The sequence below is a fragment of the Lissotriton helveticus genome, chromosome 8 (genome assembly GCF_964261635.1).
Source record: "Lissotriton helveticus chromosome 8, aLisHel1.1, whole genome shotgun sequence".
Classification (NCBI taxonomy): Eukaryota; Metazoa; Chordata; class Amphibia; order Caudata; family Salamandridae; genus Lissotriton; species Lissotriton helveticus.
In genome coordinates this window covers 1,542,256,334-1,542,275,997 of record NC_136069.1, presented here as the reverse complement: position 1 = coordinate 1,542,275,997, position 19,664 = coordinate 1,542,256,334, and the positions used below count along the sequence as shown (strand labels likewise).

At 43.0% G+C, this 19,664-nt stretch overlaps 18 non-coding genes across 18 annotated transcripts; all 18 read left to right on the top strand.

Moving 5' to 3' along the window:
- The first annotated feature begins 560 nt into the window (after positions 1–560).
- Positions 561–643, top strand: TRNAL-UAG (transfer RNA leucine (anticodon UAG)). Its single transcript has one exon. It is a non-coding gene; the product is annotated as a tRNA-Leu (tRNA).
- Positions 644–1,275: 632 nt separating this feature from the next.
- TRNAL-CAG (transfer RNA leucine (anticodon CAG)) lies at positions 1,276–1,358 on the top strand. Its single transcript has one exon. It is a non-coding gene; the product is annotated as a tRNA-Leu (tRNA).
- Positions 1,359–1,547: 189 nt separating this feature from the next.
- TRNAL-AAG (transfer RNA leucine (anticodon AAG)) lies at positions 1,548–1,630 on the top strand. Its single transcript has one exon. It is a non-coding gene; the product is annotated as a tRNA-Leu (tRNA).
- A 1,025-nt stretch (positions 1,631–2,655) lies between these two features.
- TRNAL-UAG (transfer RNA leucine (anticodon UAG)) lies at positions 2,656–2,738 on the top strand. Its single transcript has one exon. It is a non-coding gene; the product is annotated as a tRNA-Leu (tRNA).
- A 905-nt stretch (positions 2,739–3,643) lies between these two features.
- Positions 3,644–3,726, top strand: TRNAL-AAG (transfer RNA leucine (anticodon AAG)). Its single transcript has one exon. It is a non-coding gene; the product is annotated as a tRNA-Leu (tRNA).
- A 1,026-nt stretch (positions 3,727–4,752) lies between these two features.
- On the top strand, positions 4,753–4,840 carry TRNAL-UAG (transfer RNA leucine (anticodon UAG)). The gene has a single exon. It is a non-coding gene; the product is annotated as a tRNA-Leu (tRNA).
- Positions 4,841–5,739: 899 nt separating this feature from the next.
- On the top strand, positions 5,740–5,822 carry TRNAL-AAG (transfer RNA leucine (anticodon AAG)). Its single transcript has one exon. It is a non-coding gene; the product is annotated as a tRNA-Leu (tRNA).
- Positions 5,823–6,849: 1,027 nt separating this feature from the next.
- TRNAL-UAG (transfer RNA leucine (anticodon UAG)) lies at positions 6,850–6,932 on the top strand. Its single transcript has one exon. It is a non-coding gene; the product is annotated as a tRNA-Leu (tRNA).
- A 904-nt stretch (positions 6,933–7,836) lies between these two features.
- TRNAL-AAG (transfer RNA leucine (anticodon AAG)) lies at positions 7,837–7,919 on the top strand. The gene has a single exon. It is a non-coding gene; the product is annotated as a tRNA-Leu (tRNA).
- Positions 7,920–9,931: 2,012 nt separating this feature from the next.
- TRNAL-AAG (transfer RNA leucine (anticodon AAG)) lies at positions 9,932–10,014 on the top strand. Its single transcript has one exon. It is a non-coding gene; the product is annotated as a tRNA-Leu (tRNA).
- Positions 10,015–11,041: 1,027 nt separating this feature from the next.
- Positions 11,042–11,124, top strand: TRNAL-UAG (transfer RNA leucine (anticodon UAG)). The gene has a single exon. It is a non-coding gene; the product is annotated as a tRNA-Leu (tRNA).
- Positions 11,125–12,028: 904 nt separating this feature from the next.
- On the top strand, positions 12,029–12,111 carry TRNAL-AAG (transfer RNA leucine (anticodon AAG)). The gene has a single exon. It is a non-coding gene; the product is annotated as a tRNA-Leu (tRNA).
- A 1,025-nt stretch (positions 12,112–13,136) lies between these two features.
- TRNAL-UAG (transfer RNA leucine (anticodon UAG)) lies at positions 13,137–13,219 on the top strand. The gene has a single exon. It is a non-coding gene; the product is annotated as a tRNA-Leu (tRNA).
- A 905-nt stretch (positions 13,220–14,124) lies between these two features.
- On the top strand, positions 14,125–14,207 carry TRNAL-AAG (transfer RNA leucine (anticodon AAG)). The gene has a single exon. It is a non-coding gene; the product is annotated as a tRNA-Leu (tRNA).
- A 1,026-nt stretch (positions 14,208–15,233) lies between these two features.
- Positions 15,234–15,316, top strand: TRNAL-UAG (transfer RNA leucine (anticodon UAG)). The gene has a single exon. It is a non-coding gene; the product is annotated as a tRNA-Leu (tRNA).
- Positions 15,317–16,219: 903 nt separating this feature from the next.
- Positions 16,220–16,302, top strand: TRNAL-AAG (transfer RNA leucine (anticodon AAG)). The gene has a single exon. It is a non-coding gene; the product is annotated as a tRNA-Leu (tRNA).
- Positions 16,303–18,315: 2,013 nt separating this feature from the next.
- TRNAL-AAG (transfer RNA leucine (anticodon AAG)) lies at positions 18,316–18,398 on the top strand. Its single transcript has one exon. It is a non-coding gene; the product is annotated as a tRNA-Leu (tRNA).
- A 1,026-nt stretch (positions 18,399–19,424) lies between these two features.
- Positions 19,425–19,507, top strand: TRNAL-UAG (transfer RNA leucine (anticodon UAG)). Its single transcript has one exon. It is a non-coding gene; the product is annotated as a tRNA-Leu (tRNA).
- Positions 19,508–19,664: the final 157 nt, after the last annotated feature.

The window sequence follows — 19,664 nt, the reverse complement described above, 5'->3', positions numbered from 1 at the left end:
CTGCTCTTGACCTCCCACCCATCTCAAACCAATCACAAACATACCTTCTATGCAACGTTGGTATGCAGAACTTCACTCCTCAGCCAGTGAGGGTGAGTCCCAAGCCAGGGGCTAGAGAGCAAAAGAATGGATATGCTCAGACGTTCCTTGCTAGGGACAGTTGATCTGAAACAAGGCCTGCTCTCTTGTTTCCAGCAAGGATCTACAAATTCTGCATGAATCTGCAAGGCACATTGACAGCATAAATTTGCATAAACTGCCCCACCTTCTGCCTTCCTACTTCCTGAGCAGTAGTTGTTTGTGTATAAAGAGAGAGGTCGCAGGCAAGGTAATTTTGTGAGTAGGATACAGAACCCTAAATAGCTGGTGAGAGGTATAAGTTATTCTAAAAGCATAAAAACAGTACACCTGTGAAATGAAATGCTTTCATATGTGATCTTCTGTGTTTATTGTCCTGTGCAAAAAGTTGCACCTTGTGTTTGAAGGTTGAAATTATTTCAAGCTTGCATGGACGCAGAAATTTCAGAGTGACTTTTATACATTTCTTAGGACTCTTCACTGTCAGGATGGCCGAGTGGTCTAGGGCGCTGTGTTTAGGCCGCAGTCTCCTCTGGAGGCGTGGGTTCGAATTCCACTTCTGACATGACTTTTGGAGATATAATCTTCTTCATCAGGATAACATCTGATGGAAGTTGCATCTGTTCGTCTTCACCTGGGACGTTATTCCGTCCTCGTCTAGTCAAGAGAGCTTGGGTTTCTCATATATTTCTGTTGTACAATGTCTTGCTGATAAAGTGCAATCCTTACCAAATGAGCTTAGGTCCCATGTAAGAGCTCATCTAGAAGAGTCATGCTCTTGTATTCCCTGGCCAGACAGGCCATGCAAATTTGGAAGAATGCCAAGCACCTGGTAGACATCTGTACTCCACCACACTTACAGCAATGTCCTCAGGGCTGTGATCAGGGGCTGCTTAGATTTGCGTATTCCACCCTATGTTGTGACATTGAGCTCCCTTGTTGAATTTGCTTTAGTCAGCCAAGATGTAGCTGTTGACTAAATTTCAAAGCAGCTTTGCGCCGTTCAAGTGGCTGGTGAATAGCACTTTCTCTTTGTACGCTTTAAAGGTCTAAAGAGTTCTTCATAGGTACTGCTCTGTATGGATTGTTCAAAGATCTGTTGGAAATGCTTATAATGGGATAAAGAAATTGAGGGCATGCCTTTTCGGTACCAAACTTGCATGGCTGTCTGGCTTGTGGAAGGTGCTGCAACTGCAAGTCAGGATGGCCGAGTGGTCTTAGGCGCTGTGTTCAGGTCGCAGTCTCTTCTGGAGGCGTGGGTTCAAATCCCACTTCTGACAAACCTGTGTTTAATCTTCTTTTTTCTTGAGGGAGAAAATCAGATCATTTCCCTCACATGGGCTTATATGGTTGTCTTTTTGGAAAAGTGCAGTGAGTTTTTTTCTTGCTATAGCCACTTATGGCCTAAGATGTGTGTTTTTTTTGTTCACACTATCTTTCTCACTATGTAGATGGACAAGCAACATGTGGTCAGGATGGCCGAGTGGTCTAAGGCGCTGCGTTAAGGCCGCAGTCTCTACTGGAGGTGTGGGTTCGAATCCCACTTCTGACAAAACTTTAAGTCCATTTTGTCTCTGCGTTCCTTCAGAATCTCAGCTAAAAATTGGCAGTGCATATAATATCTGAATAAGTACCAAACTTCAGTTTCAACTGCAAATGAATTTGCCCAATTCTGTCTTCAAGCTCTTATAATATTCTTCTAGCACTAGTGGTGTTTTATGTGTTTTTTGGGGGTGCCTAAAAAATCCCTTTTATTGAAGAAATGGCTTACATTCAGTCTTGTGATATTTTTGGTTTCCAATAAGTAGATTTTTAATTTTATGTAACATCATTTTCTAATGATCCATTCAAGAGATGTTTCCACTATGAAATGAAGAGCAAGGGGAAAGAGCACAAATGATAGAGCGAGTGAGTGAGATGGGGTGTTGAGGAAGGAGAGAATGAAACAAAGACAGAGTGAGTGAACGGCAGGTAGGCATAGAAGAGGAGACTAGAAGTGAAAGTGACTTGCTTTTCCCTGCTCTTGACCTCCCACCCATCTCAAACCAATCACAAACATACCTTCTATGCAACGTTGGTATGCAGAACTTCACTCCTCAGCCAGTGAGGGTGAGTCCCAAGCCAGGGGCTAGAGAGCAAAAGAATGGATGTGCTCAGACGTTCCTTGCTAGGGACAGTTGATCTGAAACAAGGCCTGCTCTCTTGTTTCCAGCAAGGATCTAGAAATTCTGCATGAATCTGCAAGGCACATTGCCAGCATAAATTTGCATAAACTGCACCACCTTCTGCCTTCCTACTTCCTGAGCAGTAGTTGTTTGTGTATAGAGAGAAAGGTCGCAGGCAAGGTAATTTTGTGAGTAGGATACAGAACCCTAAATAGCTGGTGAGAGGTATAAGTTATTCTAAAAGCATAAAAACAGTACACCTGTGAAATGAAATGCTTTCATATGTGATCTTCTGTGTTTATTGTCCTGTGCAAAAAGTTGCACCTTGTGTTTGAAGGTTGAAATTATTTCAAGCGTGCATGGACGCAGAAATTTCTGAGTGACTTTTATACATTTCTTAGGACTCTCCACTGTCAGGATGGCCGAGTGGTCTAAGGCGCTGTGTTTAGGCTGCAGTCTTCTTTGGAGGCGTGGGTTCGAATCCCACTTCTGACATGACTTTTGGAGATATAATCTTCTTCATCAGGATAACATCTGATGGAAGTTGCATCTGTTCGTCTTCACCTGGGACGTTATTCCGTCCTCGTCTAGTCAAGAGAGCTTGGGTTTCTCATATATTTCTGTTGTACAAAGTCTTGCTGATAAAGTGCAATCCTTACCAAATGAGCTTAGGTCCCATGTAAGAGCTCATCTAGAAGAGTCATGCTCTTGTATTCCCCGGCCAGACAGGCCATGCAAATTTGGAAGAATGCCAAGCACCTGGTAGACAACTGTACTCCAGCACACTTACAGCAATGTCCTCAGGGCTGTGATCAGGGGCTGCTTAGATTTGCGTATTCCACCCTATGTTGTGACATTCAGCTCCCTTGTTGAATTTGCTTTAGTCAGCCAAGATGTGGCTGTTGACTCAATTTCAAAGCAGCTTTGCGCCGTTCAAGTGGCTGGTGAATAGCACTTTCTCTTTGTACGCTTTAAAGGTCTAAAGAGTTCTTCATAGGTACTGCTCTGTATGGATTGTTCAAAGATCTGTTGGAAATGCTTATAATGGGATAAATAAATTGAGGGCATGCCTTTTCGGTACCAAACTTGCATGGCTGTCTGGCTTGTGGAAGGTGCTGCAACTGCAAGACAGGATGGCCGAGTGGTCTAAGGCCCTGTGTTCAGGTCGCAGTCTCTTCTGGAGGCGTGGGTTCAAATCCCACTTATGACAAACCTGTGTTTAATCTTCTTTTTTCTTGAGGGAGAAAATCAGATCATTTCCCTCACATGGGCTTATATGGTTGTCTTTTTGGAAAAGTGCAGTGAGTTTTATTCTTGCTATAGCCACTTATGGCCTAAGATGTGTGTTTTTTTTTGTTCACAATATCTTTCTTAATATGTAGATGGACATGCAACATGTGGTCAGGATGGCCGAGTGGTCTAAGGCGCAGCGTTAAGGCCGCAGTCTCTCCTGGAGGCGTGGGTTCGAATCCCACTTCTGACAAACCTTTAAGTCCATTTTGTCTCTGCGTTCCTTCAGAATCTCAGCTAAAAATTGGCAGTGCATATAATATCTGAATAAGTACCAAACTTCAGTTTCAACTGCAAATGAATTTGCCCAATTCTGTCTTCAAGCTCTTATAATATTCTTCTAGCACTAGTGGTGTTTTATGTGTTTTTTGGGGGGTGCCTAAAAAATCCCTTTTATTGAAGAAATGGCTTACATTCAGTCTTGTGATATTTTTGGTTTCCAATAAGTAGATTTTTAATTTTATGTAACCTCATTTTCTAATGATCCATTCAAGAGATGTTTCCACTATGAAATGAAGAGCAAGGGGAAAGAGCACAAATGATAGAGCGAGTGAGTGAGATGGGGTGTTGAGGAAGGAGAGAATGAAACAAAGACAGAGTGAGTGAACGGCAGGTAGGCATAGAAGAGGAGACTAGAAGTGAAAGTGACTTGCTTTTCCCTGCTTTTGACCTCCCACCCATCTCAAACCAATCACAAACATACCTTCTATGCAATGTTGGTATGCAGAACTTCACTCCTCAGCCAGTGAGGGTGAGTCCCAAGCCAGGGGCTAGAGAGCAAAAGAATGGATGTGCTCAGACGTTCCTTGCTAGGGACAGTTGATCTGAAACAAGGCCTGCTCTCTTGTTTCCAGCAAGGATCTAGAAATTCTGCATGAATGTGCAAGGCACATTGCCAGCATAAATTTGCATAAACTGCCCCACCTTCTGCCTTCCTACTTCCTGAGCAGTAGTTGTTTGTGTATAGAGAGAAAGGTCGCAGGCAAGGTAATTTTGTGAGTAGGCTACAGAACCCTAAATAGCTGGTGAGAGGTATAAGTTATTCTAAAAGCATAAAAACAGTACACCTGTGAAATGAAATGCTTTCATATGTGATCTTCTGTGTTTATTGTCCTGTGCAAAAAGTTGCACCTTGTGTTTGAAGGTTGAAATTATTTCAAGCGTGCATGGACGCAGAAATTTCTGAGTGACTTTTATACATTTCTTAGGACTCTTCACTGTCAGGATGGCCGAGTGGTCTAAGGCGCTGTGTTTAGGCCGCAGTCTCCTCTGGAGGCGTGGGTTCGAATCCCACTTCTGTAATGACTTTTGGAGATATAATCTTCTTCATCAGGATAACATCTGATGGAAGTTGCTTCTGTTCGTCTTCACCTGGGACGTTATTCTGTCCTCGTCTAGTCAAGAGAGCTTGGGTTTCTCATATATTTCTGTTGTACAAAGTCTTGCTGATAAAGTGCAATACTTACCAAATGAGCTTATGACCCATGTAAGAGCTCATCTAGAAGAGTCATTCACTTGTATTCCCTGGCCAGACAGGCCATACAAATTTGGAAGAATGCCAAGCACCTGGTAGACAGCTGGACTCCAGCACACTTACAGCAATTTCCTCAGGGCTGTGATCAGGGGCTGCTTAGATTTGCGTATTCCACCCTGTGTTGTGACATTGAGCTCCCTTGTTGAATTTGCTTTAGTCAGCCAAGATGTGGCTGTTGACTCAATTTCAAAGCAGCTTTGCGCCCTTCAAGTGGCTGGTGAATAGCACTTTCTCTTTGTACGCTTTAAAGGTCTAAAGAGTTCTTCATAGGTACTGCTCTGTATGGATTGTTCAAAGATCTGTTGGAAATGCTTATAATGGGATAAAGAAATTGAGGGCATGCCTTTTCGGTACCCCACTTGCATGGCTGTCTGGCTTGTGGAAGGTGCTGCAAATGCAAGTCAGGATGGCCGAGTGGTCTAAGGCGCGGTGTTCAGGTCGCAGTCTCTTTTGGAAGCGTGGGTTCACATCCCACTTCTGACAAACCTGTGTTTAATCTTCTTTTTTCTTGAGGGAGAAAATCAGATCATTTCCCTCACATGGGCTTATATGGTTGTCTTTTTGGAAAAGTGCAGTGAGTTTTTTTCTTGCTATAGCCACTCATGGCCTAAGATGTGTGTTTTTTTTGTTCACACTCTCTTTCTCACTATGTAGATGAACAAGCAACATGTGGTCAGGATGGCCGAGTGGTCTAAGGCGCTGCGTTAAGGCCACAGTCTCTCCTGGAGGCGTGGGTTCGAATCCCACTTCTGACAAAACTTTAAGTCCATTTTGTCTCTGCGTTCCTTCAGAATCTCAGCTAAAAATTGGCAGTGCATATAATATCTGAGTAAGTACCAAACTTCAGTTTCAACTGCAAATGAATTTGCCCAATTCTGTCTTCAAGCTCGTATAATATTCTTCTAGCACTAGTGGTGTTTTATGTGTTTTTTGGGGGGTGCCTAAAAAATCCCTTTTATTGAAGAAATGGCTTGCATTCAGTCTTGTGATATTTTTGGTTTCCAATAAGTAGATTTTCAATTTTATGTAACCTCATTTTCTAATGATCCATTCAAGAGATGTTTCCACTATGAAATGAAGAGCAAGGGGAAAGAGCACAAATGATAGAGCCAGTGAGTGATATGGGGTGTTGAGGAAGGAGAGAATGAAACAAAGACAGGGTGAGTGAACGGCAGGTAGGCATAGAAGAGGAGACTAGAAGTGAAGGTGACTTGCTTTTCCCTGCTCTTGACCTCCCACCCATCTCAAACCAATCACAAACATACCTTCTATGCAACGTTGGTATGCAGAACTTCACTCCTCAGCCAGTGAGGGTGAGTCCCAAGCCAGGGGCTAGAGAGCAAAAGAATGGATGTGCTCAGACGTTCCTTGCTAGGGACAGTTGATCTGAAACAAGGCCTGCTCTCTTGTTTCCAGCAAGGATCTAGAAATTCTGCATGAATCTGCAAGGCACATTGACAGCATAAATTTGCATAAACTGCCCCACCTTCTGCCTTCCTACTTCCTGAGCAGTAGTTGTTTGTGTATAAAGAGAGAGGTCGCAGGCAAGGTAATTTTGTGAGTAGGCTACAGAACCCTAAATAGCTGGTGAGAGGTATAAGTTATTCTAAAAGCATAAAAACAGTACACCTGTGAAATGAAATGCTTTCATATGTGATCTTCTGTGTTTATTGTCCTGTGCAAAAAGTTGCACCTTGTGTTTGAAGGTTGAAATTATTTCAAGCTTGCATGGACGCAGAAATTTCCTGAGTGACTTTTATACATTTCTTAGGACTCTCCACTGTCAGGATGGCCGAGTGGTCTAAGGCGCTGTGTTTAGGCTGCAGTCTCCTCTGGAGATGTGGGTTCGAATCCCACTTCTGACATGACTTTTGGAGATATAATCTTCTTCATCAGGATAACATCTGATGGAAGTTGCATCTGTTCGTCTTCACCTGGGACGTTATTCCGTCCTCGTCTAGTCAAGAGAGCTTGGGTTTCTCATATATTTCTGTTGTACAAAGTCTTGCTGATAAAGTGCAATCCTTACCAAATGAGCTTAGGACCCATGTAAGAGCTCATCTAGAAGAGTCATGCTCTTGTATTCCCTGGCCAGACAGGCCATGCAAATTTGGAAGAATGCCAAGCACCTGGTAGACAGCTGTACTCCAGCACACTTACAGCAATGTCCTCATGGCTGTGATCAGGGGCTGCTTAGATTTGCGTATTCCACCCTATGTTGTGACATTGAGCTCCCTTGTTGAATTTGCTTTAGTCAGCCAAGATGTGGCTGTTGACTCAATTTCAAAGCAGCTTTGCGCCGTTCAAGTGGCTGGTGAATAGCACTTTCTCTTTGTACGCTTTAAAGGTCTAAAGAGTACTTCATAGGTACTGCTCTGTATGGATTGTTCAAAGATCTGTTGGAAATGCTTATAATGGGATAATGAAATTGAGGGCATGCCTTTTCGGTACCCCACTTGCATGGCTGTCTGGCTTGTGGAAGGTGCTGCAAATGCAAGTCAGGATGGCCGAGTGGTCTAAGGCGCTGTGTTCAGGTCGCAGTCTCTTTTGGAAGCGTGGGTTCACATCCCACTTCTGACAAACCTGTGTTTAATCTTCTTTTTTCTTGAGGGAGAAAATCAGATCATTTCCCTCACATGGGCTTATATGGTTGTCTTTTTGGAAAAGTGCAGTGAGTTTTTTTCTTGCTATAGCCACTCATGGCCTAAGATGTGTGTTTTTTTTGTTCACACTATCTTTCTCACTATGTAGATGAACAAGCAACATGTGGTCAGGATGGCCGAGTGGTCTAAGGCGCTGCATTAAGGCCGCAGTCTCTACTGGAGGCGTGGGTTCGAATCCCACTTCTGACAAAACTTTAAGTCCATTTTGTCTCTGCGTTCCTTCAGAATCTCAGCTAAAAATTGGCAGTGCATATAATATCTGAATAAGTACCAAACTTCAGTTTCAACTGCAAATGAATTTGCCCAATTCTGTCTTCAAGCTTGTATAATATTCTTCTAGCACTAGTGGTGTTTTATGTGTTTTTTGGGGGGTGCCTAAAAAATCCCTTTTATTGAAGAAATGGCTTACATTCAGTCTTGTGATATTTTTGGTTTCCAATAAGTAGATTTTTAATTTTATGTAACCTCATTTTCTAATGATCCATTCAAGAGATGTTTCCACTATGAAATGAAGAACAAGGGGAAAGAGCACAAATGATAGAGCCAGTGAGTGAGATGGGGTGTTGAGGAAGGAGAGAATGAAACAAAGACAGAGTGAGTGAACGGCAGGTAGGCATAGAAGAGGAGACTAGAAGTGAAGGTGACTTGCTTTTCCCTGCTCTTGACCTCCCACCCATCTCAAACCAATCACAAACATACCTTCTATGCAACGTTGGTATGCAGAACTTCACTCCTCAGCCAGTGAGGGTGAGTCCCAAGCCAGGGGCTAGAGAGCAAAAGAATGGATGTGCTCAGACGTTCCTTGCTAGGGACAGTTGATCTGAAACAAGGCCTGCTCTCTTGTTTCCAGCAAGGATCTAGAAATTCTGCATGAATCTGCAAGGCACATTGACAGCATAAATTTGCATAAACTGCCCCACCTTCTGCCTTCCTACTTCCTGAGCAGTAGTTGTTTGTGTATAAAGAGAGAGGTCGCAGGCAAGGTAATTTTGTGAGTAGGATACAGAACCCTAAATAGCTGGTGAGAGGTATAAGTTATTCTAAAAGCATAAAAACAGTACACCTGTGAAATGAAATGCTTTCATATGTGATCTTCTGTGTTTATTGTCCTGTGCAAAAAGTTGCACCTTGTGTTTGAAGGTTGAAATTATTTCAAGCTTGCATGGACGCAGAAATTTCCTGAGTGACTTTTATACATTTCTGAGGACTCTCCACTGTCAGGATGGCCGAGTGGTCTAAGGCGCTGTGTTTAGGCTGCAGTCTCCTCTGGAGACGTGGGTGCGAATCCCACTTCTGACATGACTTTTGGAGATATAATCTTCTTCATCAGGTTAACATCTGATGGAAGTTGCATCTGTTCGTCTTCACCTGGGACGTTATTCCGTCCTCGTCTAGTCAAGAGAGCTTGGGTTTCTCATATATTTCTGTTGTACAAAGTCTTGCTGATAAAGTGCAATCCTTACCAAATGAGCTTAGGACCCATGTAAGAGCTCATCTAGAAGAGTCATGCTCTTGTATTCCCTGGCCAGACAGGCCATGCAAATTTGGAAGAATGCCAAGCACCTGGTAGACAGCTGTACTCCAGCACACTTACAGCAATGTCCTCAGGGCTGTGATCAGGGGCTGCTTAGATTTGCGTATTCCACCCTATGTTGTGACATTGAGCTCCCTTGTTGAATTTGCTTTAGTCAGCCAAGATGTGGCTGTTGACTCAATTTCAAAGCAGCTTTGCGCCGTTCAAGTGGCTGGTGAATAGCACTTTCTCTTTGTACGCTTTAAAGGTCTAAAGAGTACTTCATAGGTACTGCTCTGTATGGATTGTTCAAAGATCTGTTGGAAATGCTTATAATGGGATAAAGAAATTGAGGGCATGCCTTTTCGGTACCCCACTTGCATGGCTGTCTGGCTTGTGGAAGGTGCTGCAAATGCAAGTCAGGATGGCCGAGTGGTCTAAGGCGCTGTGTTCAGGTCGCAGTCTCTTTTGGAAGCGTGGGTTCACATCCCACTTCTGACAAACCTGTTTAATCTTCTTTTTTCTTGAGGGAGAAAATCAGATCATTTCCCTCACATGGGCTTATATGGTTGTCTTTTTGGAAAAGTGCAGTGAGTTTTTTTCTTGCTTTAGCCACTCATGGCCTAAGATGTGTGTTTTTTTTGTTCACACTATCTTTCTCACTATGTAGATGAACAAGCAACATGTGGTCAGGATGGCCGAGTGGTCTAAGGCGCTGCGTTAAGGCCGCAGTCTCTCCTGGAGGCGTGGGTTCGAATCCCACTTCTGACAAAACTTTAAGTCCATTTTGTCTCTGCGTTCCTTCAGAATCTCAGCTAAAAATTGGCAGTGCATATAATATCTGAATAAGTACCAAACTTCAGTTTCAACTGCAAATGAATTTGCCCAATTCTGTCTTCAAGCTTGTATAATATTCTTCTAGCACTAGTGGTGTTTTATGTGTTTTTTGGGGGGGTGCCTAAAAAATCCCTTTTATTGAAGAAATGGCTTACATTCAGTCTTGTGATATTTTTGGTTTCCAATAAGTAGATTTTTAATTTTATGTAACCTCATTTTCTAATGATCCATTCAAGAGATGTTTCCACTATGAAATGAAGAACAAGGGGAAAGAGCACAAATGATAGAGCCAGTGAGTGAGATGGGGTGTTGAGGAAGGAGAGAATGAAACAAAGACAGAGTGAGTGAACGGCAGGTAGGCATTGAAGAGGAGACTAGAAGTGAAGGTGACTTGCTTTTCCCTGCTCTTGACCTCCCACCCATCTCAAACCAATCACAAACATACCTTCTATGCAACGTTGGTATGCAGAACATCACTCCTCAGCCAGTGAGGGTGAGTCCCAAGCCAGGGGCTAGAGAGCAAAAGAATGGATGTGCTCAGACGTTCCTTGCTAGGGACAGTTGATCTGAAACAAGGCCTGCTCTCTTGTTTCCAGCAAGGATCTAGAAATTCTGCATGAATCTGCAAGGCACATTGACAGCATAAATTTGCATAAACTGCCCCTCCTTCTGCCTTCCTACTTCCTGAGCAGTAGTTGTTTGTGTATAAAGAGAGAGGTCGCAGGCAAGGTAATTTTGTGAGTAGGATACAGAACCCTAAATAGCTGGTGAGAGGTATAAGTTATTCTAAAAGCATAAAAACAGTACACCTGTGAAATGAAATGCTTTCATATGTGATCTTCTGTGTTTATTGTCCTGTGCAAAAAGTTGCACCTTGTGTTTGAAGGTTGAAATTATTTCAAGCTTGCATGGACGCAGAAATTTCTGAGTGACTTTTATACATTTCTTAGGACTCTCCACTGTCAGGATGGCCGAGTGGTCTAAGGCGCTGTGTTTAGGCCGCAGTCTCCTCTGGAGGCGTGGGTTCGAATCCCACTTCTGAAATGACTTTTGGAGATATAATCTTCTTCATCAGGATAACATCTGATGGAAGTTGCATCTGTTCGTCTTCACCTGGGACGTTATTCCGTCCTCGTCTAGTCAAGAGAGCTTGGGTTTCTCATATATTTCTGTTGTACAAAGTCTTGCTGATAAAGTGCAATCCTTACCAAATGAGCTTATGACCCATGTAAGAGCTCATCTAGAAGAGTCATTCTCTTGTATTCCCTGGCCAGACAGGCCATACAAATTTGGAAGAATGCCAAGCACCTGGTAGACAGCTGTACTCCAGCACACTTACAGCAATTTCCTCAGGGCAGTGATCAGGGGCTGCTTAGATTTGCTAATTCCACCCTATGTTGTGACATTGAGATCCCTTGTTGAATTTGCTTTAGTCAGCCAAGATGTGGCTATTGACTCAATTTCAAAGCAGCTTTGGGCCGTTCAAGTGGCTGGTGAATAGCACTTTCTCTTTGTACTCATTAAAGGTCTAAAGAGTTCTTCATAGGTACTGCTCTGTATGGATTGTTCAAAGATCTGTTGGAAATGCTTATAATGGGATAAAGAAATTGAGGGCATGCCTTTTCGGTACCAAACTTGCATGGCTGTCTGGCTTGTGGAAGGTGCTGCAACTGCAAGTCAGGATGGCATGGTGGTCTAAGGCGCTGTGTTCAGGTCGCAGTCTCTTCTGGAGGCGTGGGTTCAAATCCCACTTCTGACAAACCTGTGTTTAATCTTCTTTTTTCTTGAGGGAGAAAATCAGATCATTTCCCTCACATGGGCTTATATGGTTGTCTTTTTGGAAAAGTGCAGTGAGTTTTTTTCTTGCTATAGCCACGTATGGCCTAAGATGTGTGTTTTTTTTGTTCACACTATCTTTCTCACTATGTAGATGGACAAGCAACATGTGGTCAGGATGGCCGAGTGGTCTAAGGCGCTGCGTTAAGGCCGCAGTCTCTACTGGAGGCGTGGGTTCGAATCCCACTTCTGACAAAACTTTAAGTCCATTTTGTCTCTGCGTTCCTTCAGAATCTCAGCTAAAAATTGGCAGTGCATATAATATCTGAATAAGTACCACACTTCAGTTTCAACTGCAAATGAATTTGCCCAATTCTGTCTTCAAGCTCTTATAATATTCTTCTAGCACTAGTGGTGTTTTATGTGTTTTTTGGGGGTGCCTAAAAAATCCCTTTTATTGAAGAAATGGCTTACATTCAGTCTTGTGATATTTTTGGTTTCCAATAAGTAGATTTTTAATTTTATGTAACATAATTTTCTAATGATCCATTCAAGAGATGTTTCCACTATGAAATGAAGAGCAAGGGGAAAGAGCACAAATGATAGAGCGAGTGAGTGAGATGGGGTGTTGAGGAAGGAGAGAATGAAACAAAGACAGAGTGTGTGAACGGCAGGTAGGCATAGAAGAGGAGACTAGAAGTGAAAGTGACTTGCTTTTCCCTGCTCTTGACCTCCCACCCATCTCAAACCAATCACAAACATACCTTCTATGCAACGTTGGTATGCAGAACTTCACTCCTCAGCCAGTGAGGGTGAGTCCCAAGCCAGGGGCTAGAGAGCAAAAGAATGGATGTGCTCAGACGTTCCTTGCTAGGGACAGTTGATCTGAAACAAGGCCTGCTCTCTTGTTTCCAGCAAGGATCTCGAAATTCTGCATGAATGTGCAAGGCACAATGCCAGCATAAATTTGCATAAACTGCCCCACCTTCTGCCTTCCTACTTCCTGAGCAGTAGTTGTGTGTGTATAGAGAGAAAGGTCGCAGGCAAGGTAATTTTGTGAGTAGGATACAGAACCCTAAATAGCTGGTGAGAGGTATAAGTTATTCTAAAAGCATAAAAACAGTACACCTGTGAAATGAAATGCTTTCATATGTGATCTTCTGTGTTTATTGTCCTGTGCAAAAAGTTGCACCTTGTGTTTGAAGGTTGAAATTATTTCAAGCGTGCATGGACGCAGAAATTTCTGAGTGACTTTTATACATTTCTTAGGACTCTTCACTGTCAGGATGGCCGAGTGGTCTAAGGCGCTGTGTTTAGGCCGCAGTCTTCTCTGGAGGCGTGGGTTCGAATCCCACTTCTGACATGACTTTTGGAGATATAATCTTCTTCATCAGGATAACATCTGATGGAAGTTGCTTCTGTTCGTCTTCACCTGGGACGTTATTCCGCCCTCGTCTAGTCAAGAGAGCTTGGGTTTCTCATATATTTCTGTTGTACAAAGTCTTGCTGATAAAGTGCAATCCTTACCAAATGAGCTTAGGTCCCATGTAAGAGCTCATCTAGAAGAGTCATGCTCTTGTATTCCCTGGCCAGACAGGCCATGCAAATTTGGAAGAATGCCAAGCACCTGGTAGACAACTGTACTCCAGCACACTTACAGCAATGTCCTCAGGGCTGTGATCAGGGGCTGCTTAGATTTGCGTATTCCACCCTATGTTGTGACATTGAGCTCCCTTGTTGAATTTGCTTTAGTCAGCCAAGATGTGGCTGTTGACTCAATTTCAAAGCAGCTTTGCGCCGTTCAAGTGGCTGGTGAATAGCACTTTCTCTTTGTACGCTTTAAAGGTCTAAAGAGTTCTTCATAGGTACTGCTCTGTATGGATTGTTCAAAGATCTGTTGGAAATGCTTATAATGGGATAAATAAATTGAGGGCATGCCTTTTCGGTACCAAACTTGCATGGCTGTATGGCTTGTGGAAGGTGCTGCAACTGCAAGTCAGGATGGCTGAGTGGTCTAAGGCCCTGCGTTCAGGTCGCAGTCTCTTCTGGAGGCGTGGGTTCAAATCCCACTTATGACAAACCTGTGTTTAATCTTCTTTTTTCTTGAGGGAGAAAATCAGATCATTTCCCTCACATGGGCTTATATGGTTGTCTTTTTGGAAAAGTGCAGTGAGTTTTATTCTTGCTATAGCCACTTTTGGCCTAAGATGTGTGTTTTTTTTTGTTCACAATATCTTTCTTAATATGTAGACGGACAAGCAACATGTGGTCAGGATGGCCGAGTGGTCTAAGGCTCAGCGTTAAGGCCGCAGTCTCTCCTGGAGGCGTGGGTTCGAATCCCACTTCTGACAAACCTTTAAGTCCATTTTGTCTCTGCGTTCCTTCAGAATCTCAGCTAAAAATTGGCAGTGCATATAATATCTGAATAAGTACCAAACTTCAGTTTCAACTGCAAATGAATTTGCCCAATTCTGTCTTCAAGCTTGTATAATTTTCTTCTAGCACTAGTGGTGTTTTATGTGTTTTTTGGGGGGTGCCTAAAAAATCCCTTTTATTGAAGAAATGGCTTACATTCAGTCTTGTGATATTTTTGGTTTCCAATAAGTAGATTTTTAATTTTATGTAACCTCATTTTCTAATGATCCATTCAAGAGATGTTTCCACTATGAAATGAAGAACAAGGGGAAAGAGCACAAATGATAGAGCCAGTGAGTGAGATGGGGTGTTGAGGAAGGAGAGAATGAAACAAAGACAGAGTGAGTGAACGGCAGGTAGGCATAGAAGAGGAGACTAGAAGTGAAGGTGACTTGCTTTTCCCTGCTCTTGACCTCCCACCCATCTCAAACCAATCACAAACATACCTTCTATGCAACGTTGGTATGCAGAACTTCACTCCTCAGCCAGTGAGGGTGAGTCCCAAGCCAGGGGCTAGAGAGCAAAAGAATGGATGTGCTCAGACGTTCCTTGCTAGGGACAGTTGATCTGAAACAAGGCCTGCTCTCTTGTTTCCAGCAAGGATCTAGAAATTCTGCATGAATCTGCAAGGCACATTGACAGCATAAATTTGCATAAACTGCCCCTCCTTCTGCCTTCCTACTTCCTGAGCAGTAGTTGTTTGTGTATAAAGAGAGAGGTCGCAGGCAAGGTAATTTTGTGAGTAGGATACAGAACCCTAAATAGCTGGTGAGAGGTATAAGTTATTCTAAAAGCATAAAAACAGTACACCTGTGAAATGAAATGCTTTCATATGTGATCTTCTGTGTTTATTGTCCTGTGCAAAAAGTTGCACCTTGTGTTTGAAGGTTGAAATTATTTCAAGCTTGCATGGACGCAGAAATTTCTGAGTGACTTTTATACATTTCTTAGGACTCTCCACTGTCAGGATGGCCGAGTGGTCTAAGGTGCTGTGTTTAGGCTGCAGTCTCATCTGGAGGCGTGGGTTCGAATCCCACTTCTGACATGACTTTAGGAGATATAATCTTCTTCATCAGGATAACATCTGATGGAAGTTGCATCTGTTCGTCTTCACCTGGGATGTTATTCCGTCCTCGTCTAGTCAAGAGAGCTTGGGTTTCTCATATATTTCTGTTGTACAAAGTCTTGCTGATAAAGTGCAATACTTACCAAATGAGCTTATGACCCATGTAAGAGCTCATCTAGAAGAGTCATTCACTTGTATTCCCTGGCCAGACAGGCCATACAAATTTGGAAGAATGCCAAGCACCTGGTTGACAGCTGGACTCCAGCACACTTACAGCAATTTCCTCAGGGCTGTGATCAGGGGCTGCTTAGATTTGCGTATTCCACCCTATGTTGTGACATTGAGCTCCCTTGTTGAATTTGCTTTAGTCAGCCAAGATGTGGCTGTTGACTCAATTTCAAAGCAGCTTTGCGCCCTTCAAGTGGCTGGTGAATAGCACTTTCTCTTTGTACGCTTTAAAGGTCTAAAGAGTACTTCATAGGTACTGCTCTGTATGGATTGTTCAAAGATCTGTTGGAAATGCTTATAATGGGATAAAGAAATTGAGGGCATGCCTTTTCGGTACCCCACTTGCATGGCTGTCTGGCTTGTGGAAGGTGCTGCAAATGCAAGTCAGGATGGCCGAGTGGTCTAAGGTGCTGTGTTCAGGTCGCAGTCTCTTTTGGAAGCGTGGGTTCACATCCCACTTCTGACAAACCTGTGTTTAATCTTCTTTTTTCTTGAGGGAGAAAATCAGATCATTTACTCACATGGGCTTATATGGTTGTCTTTTTGGAAAAGTGCAGTGAGTTTTTTTCTTGCTATAGCCACTCATGGCCTAAGATGTGTGTTTTTTTTGTTCACACTATCTTTCTCACTATGTAGATGAACAAGCTACATGTGGTCAGGATGGCCGAGTGGTCTAAGGCGCTGCGTTAAGGCCGCAGTCTCTCCTGGAGGCGTGGGTTCGAATCCCACTTCTGACAAAACTTTAAGTCCATTTTGTCTCTGCGTTCCTTCAGAATCTCAGCTAAAAATTGGCAGTGCATATAATATCTGAATAAGTACCAAACTTCAGTTTCAACTGCAAATGAATTTGCCCAATTCTGTCTTCAAGCTCGTATAATATTCTTCTAGCACTAGTGGTGTTTTATGTGTTTTTTGGGGGGTGCCTAAAAAATCCCTTTTATTGAAGAAATGGCTTGCATTCAGTCTTGTGATATTTTTGGTTTCCAATAAGTAGATTTTTAATTTTATGTAACCTCATTTTCTAATGATCCATTCAAGAGATGTTTCCACTATGAAATGAAGAGCAAGGGGAAAGAGCACAAATGATAGAGCGAGTGAGTGAGATGGGGTGTTGAGGAAGGAGAGAATGAAACAAAGACAGAGTGAGTGAACGGCAGGTAGGCATAGAAGAGGAGACTAGAAGTGAAAGTGACTTGCTTTTCCCTGCTCTTGACCTCCCACCCATCTCAAACCAATCACAAACATACCTTCTATGCAACGTTGGTATGCAGAACTTCACTCCTCAGCCAGTGAGGGTGAGTCCCAAGCCAGGGGCTAGAGAGCAAAAGAATGGATGTGCTCAGACGTTCCTTGCTAGGGACAGTTGATCTGAAACAAGGCCTGCTCTCTTGTTTCCAGCAAGGATCTAGAAATTCTGCATGAATGTGCAAGGCACATTGCCAGCATAAATTTGCATAAACTGCCCCACCTTCTGCCTTCCTACTTCCTGAGCAGTAGTTGTTTGTGTATAGAGAGAAAGGTCGCAGGCAAGGTAATTTTGTGAGTAGGCTACAGAACCCTAAATAGCTGGTGAGAGGTATAAGTTATTCTAAAAGCATAAAAACAGTACACCTGTGAAATGAAATGCTTTCATATGTGATCTTCTGTGTTTATTGTCCTGTGCAAAAAGTTGCACCTTGTGTTTGAAGGTTGAAAATATTTCAAGCGTGCATGGACGCAGAAATTTCTGAGTGACTTTTATACATTTCTTAGGACTCTTCACTGTCAGGATGGCCGAGTGGTCTAAGGTGCTGTGTTTAGGCCGCAGTCTCCTCTGGAGGCGTGGGTTCGAATACCACTTCTGAAATGACTTTTGGAGATATAATCTTCTTCATCAGGATAACATCTGATGGAAGTTGCTTCTGTTCGTCTTCACCTGGGACGTTATTCTGTCCTCGTCTAGTCAAGAGAGCTTGGGTTTCTCATATATTTCTGTTGTACAAAGTCTTGCTGATAAAGTGCAATACTTACCAAATGAGCTTATGACCCATGTAAGAGCTCATCTAGAAGAGTCATTCACTTGTATTCCCTGGCCAGACAGGCCATACAAATTTGGAAGAATGCCAAGCACCTGGTAGACAGCTGGACTCCAGCACACTTACAGCAATTTCCTCAGGGCTGTGATCAGGGGCTGCTTAGATTTGCGTATTCCACCCTATGTTGTGACATTGAGCTCCCTTGTTGAATTTGCTTTAGTCAGCCAAGTTGTGGCTGTTGACTCAATTTCAAAGCAGCTTTGCGCCCTTCAAGTGGCTGGTGAATAGCACTTTCTCTTTGTACGCTTTAAAGGTCTAAAGAGTACTTCATAGGTACTGCTCTGTATGGATTGTTCAAAGATCTGTTGGAAATGCTTATAATGGGATAAAGAAATTGAGGGCATGCCTTTTCGGTACCCCACTTGCATTGCTGTCTGGCTTGTGGAAGGTGCTGCAAATGCAAGTCAAGATGGCCGAGTGGTCTAAGGCGCTGTGTTCAGGTCGCAGTCTCTTTTGGAAGCGTGGGTTCACATCCCACTTCTGACAAACCTGTGTTTAATCTTCTTTTTTCTTGAGGGAGAAAATCAGATCATTTCCCTCACATGGGCTTATATGGTTGTCTTTTTGGAAAAGTGCAGTGAGTTTTTTTCTTGCTATAGCCACTCATGGCCTAAGATGTGTGTTTTTTTTGTTCACACTATCTTTCTCACTATGTAGATGAACAAGCAACATGTGGTCAGGATGGCCGAGTGGTCTAAGGCGCTGCGTTAAGGCCGCAGTCTCTCCTGGAGGCGTGGGTTCGAATCCCACTTCTGACAAAACTTTAAGTCCATTTTGTCTCTGCGTTCCTTCAGAATCTCAGCTAAAAATTGGCAGTGCATATAATATCTGAATAAGTACCAAACTTCAGTTTCAACTGCAAATGAATTTGCCCAATTCTGTCTTCAAGCTTGTATAATATTCTTCTAGCACTAGTGGTGTTTTATGTGTTTTTTGGGGGGTGCCTAAAAAATCCCTTTTATTGAAGAAATGGCTTACATTCAGTCTTGTGATATTTTTGGTTTCCAATAAGTAGATTTTTAATTTTATGTAACCTCATTTTCTAATGATCCATTCAAGAGATGTTTCCACTATGAAATGAAGAACAAGGGGAAAGAGCACAAATGATAGAGCCAGTGAGTGAGATGGGGTGTTGAGGAAGGAGAGAATGAAACAAAGACAGAGTGAGTGAACGGCAGGTAGGCATAGAAGAGGAGACTAGAAGTGAAGGTGACTTGCTTTTCCCTGCTCTTGACCTCCCACCCATCTCAAGCCAATCACAAACATACCTTCTATGCAACGTTGGTATGCAGAACTTCACTCCTCAGCCAGTGAGGGTGAGTCCCAAGCCAGGGGCTAGAGAGCAAAAGAATGGATGTGCTCAGACGTTCCTTGCTAGGGACAGTTGATCTGAAACAAGGCCTGCTCTCTTGTTTCCAGCAAGGATCTAGAAATTCTGCATGAATCTGCAAGGCACATTGACAGCATAAATTTGCATAAACTGCCCCTCCTTCTGCCTTCCTACTTCCTGAGCAGTAGTTGTTTGTGTATAAAGAGAGAGGTCGCAGGCAAGGTAATTTTGTGAGTAGGATACAGAACCCTAAATAGCTGGTGAGAGGTATAAGTTATTCTAAAAGCATAAAAACAGTACACCTGTGAAATGAAATGCTTTCATATGTGATCTTCTGTGTTTATTGTCCTGTGCAAAAAGTTGCACCTTGTGTTTGAAGGTTGAAATTATTTCAAGCTTGCATGGACGCAGAAATTTCTGAGTGACTTTTATACATTTCTTAGGACTCTCCACTGTCAGGATGGCCGAGTGGTCTAAGGCGCTGTGTTTAGGCCGCAGTCTTCTCTGGAGGCGTGGGTTCGAATCCCACTTCTGACATGACTTTTGGAGATATAATCTTCTTCATCAGGATAACATCTGATGGAAGTTGCATCTGTTCGTCTTCACCTGGGACGTTATTCCGTCCTCGTCTAGTCAAGAGAGCTTGGGTTTCTCATATATTTCTGTTGTACAAAGTCTTGCTGATAAAGTGCAA